This window comes from Brachionichthys hirsutus, chromosome 6 (assembly GCF_040956055.1).
Source record: "Brachionichthys hirsutus isolate HB-005 chromosome 6, CSIRO-AGI_Bhir_v1, whole genome shotgun sequence".
NCBI lineage: Eukaryota > Metazoa > Chordata > Actinopteri > Lophiiformes > Brachionichthyidae > Brachionichthys > Brachionichthys hirsutus.
In genome coordinates this window covers 12,565,023-12,573,180 of record NC_090902.1, presented here as the reverse complement: position 1 = coordinate 12,573,180, position 8,158 = coordinate 12,565,023, and positions in this window count along the sequence as shown.

Here is an 8,158-nt window from a genome sequence, read left to right as displayed (position 1 = left end):
CCAGAGCAACGGTACCAAACACACATCCTGAGACAAGCTCTGAGCATGCACAAATAAAAAGATCGTTAGTAAGAACATGAACTAAATAGTAATAATCCATGATAAGCCCATAGAAGCGAGTCTGTTTCAGTCTTTGACCAGTTTTAAATTAAAGTTAAACCACATATTCACCTTGACACTTATGGCATCCCATAAATTCAAACAATTGGAGCACGTCGTTCTGCTCTTGACTCACAGTTGTTATTACCTCCGCCGAGGGCGGGGGAGGCGGGGGGGGGGGGGGGGGGTAATGTAATTGCCGGTGTTGGCTTGTCAAAAGGTTACAGACGGAGATGAAGAATGGGGCAACCTTGTCTTGTTAGCCGACCAGCTGGAATAGATTAGAGAGGAAACCATGACACTGCATTGTTTATAAAAAAAGAAGAAGAAGAAAATCAATCATCTTTCGATACTCTTTGAACTGAACATCAAACAGGATTAGTAAATCCTAACATCTTGTTTTATTACTACGCATTTTAGTCCCAGATTTGTTTAGATCAGGTAAATCACGTTGTTTTTGGATGACGGAAGGACCCATGGGATTAACCTCGCTGTCACACATCAGTGAGCACAGCGCTGCAGGCAGCTTTGACTCACTGATTCTAGACCTGATTCTAGAACGTGTAGAATCAGGTGCAGCTCTGCAGAGCGCTGTTCTGTGACGGGACCCTGTTCTGTCAGGGACACCAGCAGTTTGGTTAAGCCATGAAGAGTACTACTGAGGTGTTAAAGACAAATAGTATGCTGTGCAAAGTAAAGTAAAGTAAAATAAAATAAGTCTGATGGTGTCATAGTGATGTCACCTAGCTCATGGTTTGAGTTTGAGTAAGCCTGCATTACAAACTGGAGGCATGTCCTCAGAAAGACACGGGAGACTTCTGACAACAAGACCTGCTCCACCTCTGTCTCAGATTAGCGCTGCGCTCCCTCAAGTGGGGGGAGTGAGGAACGGGAAGGGTTTAAAGGCCACATGAATGCACCTTGTCGTCATTGGAATAAATCCTGGGCCGATGTAATGAAGGGCACAATGGACCCAACGTCTGCAGCTGCTGTCTCACCCAAAGCAGACTCGAGAGACACAAGCGCACCTGCTGGGAGTGAGGGCGAAACCGCATGTGCACGTGGATATCCGACATGCGGGGGGCTGTTTGCTCTTCAGCTGTTACCCCTCACCTGATGCGCTCTGTGCTGATGTCGCTGCTACAGCCGACGCAGCGTTTCCACAGACACAAAGAGCAGACAATACGAAACGGAGGAGGGTCAAGACAAAGCAGAGAAGTCCTTCTACTTTGTCTCTGTGAGTCAGAGTCAGAGTCTCCGCTGTGCTCAGGAGGTGGCAGAGAAACCCGAAGCCATGCCACCTCGGTCGGTTCCCTCCCCAGGCCAGGCAAACGGCCACAGAGAGCAGCCTGGGGGGGGTCGAATGATGAAAGACTCTCACTGTAGTACAATAAGCAGAGAAGCGGGCACGCTTGGTACACGAGAAACACGCCTGGCGGTGACGGAGAACATATTACAGGCGTGTTCACTGGAGACGCTGCCGTATTAGATTCCGTGCGTGGAAGTGCACGTGCGTGTTACGTCTTTCTCTGAGCGTTTGTGTCAATCGCACGCGTTTCAATGTGATCGTACACGTGTCATTTTTTAACATGTGCGTGAGCTCGATTGTTCCACCGATGCAAAGATAGAGGAACTGGTTCCGGTAGTAAATGTGGACCCACACGGCCATGTTTCCTGAAGGCGCTCCAGATTTGCACCTGCAGCAGGAAGCTTCAGTCTTCCTCCTGCATGATTTCATACTTATTCCTCCACCAGGAACACGATATGAGTTTTAAAATATCTTGTAATTCTTAATATGCCCACGCTTTAGTACATTTGCTGCTTGCTAAGTTTGCTGTTAACCATGAAATGTCTGTCTGTCGGTTTCCTCTCATGGACGAATGCTCTTACACCACCAGGCATGCAACAGGCATGCATTTCAGTGGTACGTTTCCCACATATAATTCTCAGTGTTTGTGCTCTGTGAGCGCTCAAGACATTAAACCTTTGCTCAAATAAAATTTCAAGACCAGAACTGTGTGAAATGCTCGCATGAAGTCCTCGCAAATGCTGCGTTTACATTGACAAAATATCATTAATCCGATCAGAGTTCAGATTAAAATTACGATTGGATGCACTGTGTTCATGGACCCTAAAAATATTGATCTGATTAGGATTTGCGTGTTCATGCATCACACTTTTGATCGGAATCAATTATTTTAACATGCACAATTTATACCAAATATACCGGAAATAGTAGAAGAAGAAGCCGTAGCGACTTCCGTTGTAAACAAAACATGTTTTCAGGCACCCTGATCGGATCATCAATCGGTATAAACCACCCCTCTCAATCGGAATAAAATATTGATTGGATTGAGCTTGATTGGGTCAGACTATTCCGATTTGGATGTGTACATGAAGCATTTTTATTCCGATCAGGCTTTTAATCCGATTAAATGTGTCCATGTAAACGCAGCGAGCGAGGATCATCCTGATTCCATCTCCCGTGAGAGACGTCTCTCACGGGACTAATTATTCGCTGTAATATCTTCCTGTTCTCACGATGTGCAATCCAACGGTAAAATGTCATAAATTAATTCCTTGTTTTTCTAAATCTACAACCCTACAAATCTATAACCCTAACCCCCCCCCCCCCCGGAACCTTGTTATATTTAAACAAACCACCCACTCTGTAATTGTAGCTTCGCTTTAAACCCCACGGTGCCTCCGGCCGGCAGCACCTCGCAGCTTTGGACCGATTTAGAACAGCAGCGCATTCAAGTCGCAGAGTCGGCATCAGAATCAATAGAGCAATGCAGGAAGCCACTTTCCAAACAGAAGAACACAGACATACTGAATCACGGTATCCATGGTACCGTTTAATTAGATGGAACTGCTTTTGAATGAATCTTATAACATGCTTTTAAAGGAATATTTCGTACACCTATACACTGTCAGTGACGGCAATATCACATAAACAGTGACACAGTTTCATGCAAATTACTCCAGACTCCTGCTTTCTCCTCCGCTCTGATTGGTGGGCTAGATCAGGCCCGTCTTGCTAATGACATTAGCACTAGCTGGGACTGCAAGAGTCCGATGTTTCGAGTTCAGTTTGAAGTGTGGCTCTTTTGTTCTTTTTCTTTTTAACAAATACACACATATTAAATACTCCATTTTGTGATGCGGGATAATATCCTGCTTTTCTGTGGTCAAATATAACTTCCTTTTATTTCAACGGATCCGCTTCAAACTGACTAAAGGACTTTTCTAATATTTAAAAATGAAATGGAATTAACAAGTGTAATTTCCTCTGAGAATATGGACGCCTCAAGTGTTCTTTATGCTATTATGTTTAGGATAAACAGTACGGGCGTGCTCCAGGTAAAAGTAAATGGCCTGAAAGACTTGCAGGTTGTATTTGTGCTCTGGGCTAAATGCTACAGTGAAGCGCGCCACATCATTTACATTAAAGCCGATCTCATCCTCTGCTCTCTGCTAGCATAATTACAGAAAAAACATTATCAATGGGTCGATTGATTTGTAAAGTAAGGGTATGGTCCACAAGTGAATCTCTTATTTTGGCGGGGAACTTCACGTAAAAATGGAGCCGCTGGGGTCTGAGCTCTGTACAGCAGAGGATGATGGGAATGTCATGACGGGGAACATTTCCACTGTTATATTTGAGTCATCCATCCACCACTCGGTGAGACGACGATGTCTGTGTGACAGACAGACAGCTTCATGTAACATGACAGAATAATCCTGCCGACTGAAGCGCGAGTTTTCAAAGGCCCACCAGGATGTTAAAGGTAGTATTAGAGGAGAAGAGGAATTCCTCTTTTGAATTCTAAAACACCTCTTGGCCTTCCACCTCTCCATTTCTACTAACTCCTCAACTTAGGACTGATTTAGCCTGCAGGCGGTCACCTGATCTCATGGCGCACCAACCACAGCTCATCGGCTAAACGCAGCATCATGGAAGCATGCAAGAGTCACACTGTGACCCCAACACACACATGCACGCACACGCACACACACACACTGGCTGGTATGTCTTGCATTGCTTCACCCTGCAGACTCAATATCCAACACACACTTTTCACTTCGAGCCTCTAAACCTCAAAACGGATGCAGCACATTTTTCATTCAGTGCGATGAGACAGACAAATAGATAGACAGACACAGACAAATAGATAGACAGACAGATAAATAGACAGACAGATAGACAAATAGATAGACAGACAGATAGATAGATGATAGACAGACAGATAGATGATAGACAGACAGATGATAGACAAATAGATAGACAGGTGATAGACAGACAGACAGATAGACAGAGTTCATGCACGTGCACAGCCGGCCCAGTGCTTCTACACAGCTCAAACCTACCTGTAGAGCACACAGACCAAACGTTCCCCTCCTTCCCCGTCCGGTCTTTTCCCAGCAGACCAGGAATTTCGCAGCAACAGTATTGATCCAAATGCTGAATGTAAAACCACGATGTGACCGTGTAACCGCCGGTCATGGCTCGGTTACTGCGCGCTCCCCTCGCTGACACACACATTTACACACAAACCCCAAAAGGGATGGACGTGTGTGTGTGTGGGGGGGGGGGGGGTGTGTGTGTTGGTGGAATGGGGGTCGAGGGAATCTGAGGCCGCTGAGGTTGGAATGAGAGAACAGGAGGGAAACTAACGGGCATATTTAGAGCTGCGTTCATCAACAGAGACAAACTGATCCGTCAGACTGGAACAAGTGCCCCCCCCACCCCCCCAACCAGCCAGAGATAAAGGTAACACACACACAGCACCTGATGTGTGCTTCAATCTTTTAGCGATCACAGATTGTATTTATATTAGGATGATTTCAGAGAGGAGCAATCCAGGGAATGTTGGACCTAACTTTCATTCCGGAGGGTGAGACGGGGGGGCAAGGAAACCGGCAAGTGGTGCCAGCGAGTCTTCAGGGGACACATGAGATGAGACTGAAAAAGAGAGGGAGAAGTGTCCTTTACAGCAGTGGTCCCCAACCACCGGGCCACGGCCCGGTACCGGTCCGGGAGGCATTTGTTACCGGGCCGCAAAGAAAGAACATCTAATGTATACAATATCCGTTGTATCGATGATTAGCGTCTAAAAGGTGTTTTATTTTGAAAAACGACCGGATTTTCTCCAACATTACAATCGCCTCTTGTTACGTTGCTAAAAAACACCAGCCGTGAACTAGCGAAAATTAATAAAAAGAAACAAAAGTCTTTGGAGAGCATTTTTGCTGAGGAGGAAGAAGAGGAGGTACTTGTACTGTAATACATGCTACTGTGTGACTGTAATTGTAATTGTACATTCTACCTTTTAGGGGGACAGAAATGGGGTCATCGCGACTCTCACCGGATCAACCCCCCCACCCCCTTTGTCCACCTACGTTGCACATATTAAGTGTCTTGGTAATTTATTGTAATTTATTGTCATTCATTGCATCTGTGGTGTGATTTATTTTAAATTTATTGTTAGTTTACATCTGTGGCGTAAAATTATTTTTATTTCTCTAATGTTATTTTGCATCAATTGAGTAAGTTAATACTAATTTTATTTTTATTTATATTTGTATTGTTAAATGTCGATGATTTATGGACCAAGGACTTTCAATGGAAACAAGACCACAAGGGCTTTTTTGAAATGCTCCTTAGACAGGATGTTTGACTTTATTCGTACTGTAATACATTCTACTGTGTGACTGTACTTGTACTGTAACATTCTATCTAATAAATATATTCATCATCATCATCATCATCAGATGACCTCCAAGAAGAGAAACCAGGACTAAGACTTAAAACGTGTTTATCAACAGCTGACTGGCTTCGTTAACGAGCAATGAAGGGTTCAAAACTGCTTCGGCACATTGAGACCAGAACCCGGATTAAAAAACAAGAACCCGGATTAAAAAGTTAGGTAGTTGGCTCGATATTCACAGATTCGGACTTCCGGCATCGATAGCTCCTCAATTAAACGTCATCAAGATATAAACTATGCTTCTTTCGCATCGTTGTAAGGTAGACAATGTACTACAACCTCACTTTTAACAAAAGTAGCTGTCTTTCGGACGGCAGAAATAGAATTGCTGTTTTCGCGGAGCTGGCTGAGCGACGAGTGCCAAGGGACCGTCTGCAAATAACAAAACTGCTGCAACAGTGAAGAAAGACACAACACAATATACAATAACTTCACTTTTAGACACTGTACTGTCACCAAAATCACTGCAGACATCAACTGGGCCCTGCTCATCATACTACACCACGTGTATTTTCATTTTGACCTTTTTCTATAATTTATATTATGTTGCATACGCTCAGCAGGCTCTGTCCATGGTCCTGAACCAAGTCGACCCTCGTGGCTCCGAGGGAGAACGCACAGCCCTGCAGTCAAGTTAATAATCGGACATTTCTTCAGGCAATACATTGTTGAAAATAATATAATATTTTAATTTCATCATGTTGGCAGTTTTGTATTAGGAAATGAGAATAACAATTGTACAGGTCTGAAGTTGGACAACTGTCCAGAATGTCCAGAAAACGAAGGAACTGATCATGGACTTCAGGAAAGACAGGCCAGCCCAAGCCCCCCTCTTCAAACCGTCTCCACCTTCAGGTTTCTCGGCGCCCACATCTCCAGCGCCTTATCCTGGTCTCCTCACACCAAGACCTTGGTGAAGAAGGCCCAGCAGAGGCTTCACCTCCTCCGTGTCCTCAGGAGGAACAACTTGGACCAGAAGCTGATGCTGGCCTTATATCACTGTTCAGTGGAGAGTGTACTGACTTACTGCCTCACTAACTGGCTCCTCAGCCATCCTCTGCCCTCCGTGGAGGACATCGCAAAATCTCGCGATGCGTCAGACAAGGCCCGGTGCAAAGAGCAGACGAAAGGATCAACGTTATCATCAGCCAGAAATGAAAATGGCAAAGGGGAATGTACGATGTGTGTACGTGCGTGTGCGTATCTGTGTGTGTGTGCGTGTGTGTGCGTGTGCGTGCGCGTGCGACTGTCCTGGCCCCTCTCCGCTGGGCTCAGCCTCCTGCTGATCATGCTGGAACAAAGGCCGACTGGCGCCAGCTTGATCCTGAAGTTATCAGAGGAAGAGAAGAATTAGAATCATTTGTAGTGATTGGCAAACTCTAGAATGTAAACGAGCTGCATGACTCTTATTTTCCACAAAACATATTCTGTGAGGCGTGAAGACCAACAGCTGCTGGTCATACAGTTACAATAAAGAAAAAGTTCATTCAATTCAGTAACGCCATTCAAAAAGTGAAACGGCTGCGGGACTGACAGCCTTGAGTTGGAACTCCGCTTCGTCAGCACGCCATAATACTATGGTGAAGCGCAGCATCGGTACGTATCACTCTGCGAGGCGCCTGACTGAGTCCGCCTTACACCAAAACATAGGGCGCGCGGACGATAGGGCGTTCAGCACATTTTGAAGATAATTTAAAACTTTTACGTGCGTTATTGTCATTCATTGTCATTCTGCATCAGTGGTGTAATTCATTAGGCCCGAGCGCCTATCCTAGGCGTAAGGGGCTATTGCTTTTGCAACGCAGAAGACGACAAGTTGACGAGCGCAGCTCGTCAACCCTCGGCATCCAACGTTGCCATGCTGTTGAGGACGACCAACACACTCACCCCGACACTAAACAACACACACACAGAGATCCTTAAACACGAGTTGACGAGCGCAGCGAGTCAACCATCGGGCGACCAACACACCAACGCCCACAAACACGACACTCAACAGCACACACCCTGACACTCAACAGCACACATACAGACGCGTAGCCCTCGTCGAGACCATTCTCTTTAGTTCCCTTTTTCAGGATACTTGCTATTTCTTTCTAATTGTGACCATTAATATTTCAAGTTTGCAAATGATGTATATGTGCAATTATGTCAAGGAATGTTTTGTTTTAATAAAGAGTTAAAAAAAAAAGAAAAGGTTCCTTACCTCCTCAAATTCTCTCCTTGATTTTTCTCGCTCTGCCTCCAACTTCCTCTCCACCCGCACCTCCGCTGATTCTTCCGCCATC